Source organism: Mandrillus leucophaeus, unplaced genomic scaffold (genome assembly GCF_000951045.1).
Source record: "Mandrillus leucophaeus isolate KB7577 unplaced genomic scaffold, Mleu.le_1.0 Scaffold84, whole genome shotgun sequence".
NCBI classification, from domain to species: Eukaryota; Metazoa; Chordata; class Mammalia; order Primates; family Cercopithecidae; genus Mandrillus; species Mandrillus leucophaeus.
This window is the reverse complement of record NW_012109141.1, coordinates 4,645,375-4,646,301: the sequence shown is the minus strand read 5'-3', so window position 1 is coordinate 4,646,301 and position 927 is coordinate 4,645,375.

Below are 927 nucleotides of genomic sequence, written 5' to 3'. Positions count from 1 at the left end.
GATGAATAGCACTGGTGTCCTCAGTGATGTACTTAGAACCTTTTAAATGTTTGTTATTAGGCTGACATTACATTTACTAGGAAGAAAAACAAAACTCTTGTAGCAGACGAATGCATCTTACCTTGATTTCCTTGTAAATTCCCTCCTCTCTGTTTAGCTGAAGTCTTCGTTTCCTCACTTTCTCACATTACTCATAGTTGATTCTTCTTAAAATAGGTTGTTTTTTAGCATGATCATCTGCAACCAATTTAAGCAAAAAGTGTTTGTACATAAGCCCAGCTCTTTGATGTCCAAAGACTTTCAAAATGATTAATGTGGGTCAGCTAAATATTGCAGTGATCAATACGAGAAAGCAGAGACAAGAAGAACAAATAAACATCCAACTCTTATTGTGAGAACACAGATGGGGGATCTGTATCTCAGTAGCCCTCCACAAATCTTCCACTTTCTAGGGTACTAGGCCATAGAATTTATGCTTACACATTCCCTCAGTATAATCTGTTGATTATATAAGTCTTTTCTATGCTTATTTATTAAAGGGCAAGAAAGCCTTAGGATGTACAATTTGCGATATTTATTATTTGTTCATTATTTTTTGAATACCTACTTTGTATTAAGTGTGAAGGTGGGTCTTGGGTAAACTTCAGTGGGATGATAGCTATCATCATTTTTCTCATGGAATTTATATATAGTGAGGAAACAGATGGTAAATAAATAATGACAATAAACTGGGAAATGTGTTATCATGTGGGAATGCAGAGTGGTTTTCAGGCATGTGCTAAGGAATTTATGCTCTTCACTGGGCTAGAGAGGTTCTTCCTGAGAAACTTATGCTTCAGTTGAGACTTGGAGGAACAGTCGACTTAGCCAGAAGAAGGTGATGTGAAGGAGGAGGAGGATTCTTGGCAGAAAGAAAATCGTTGGCCA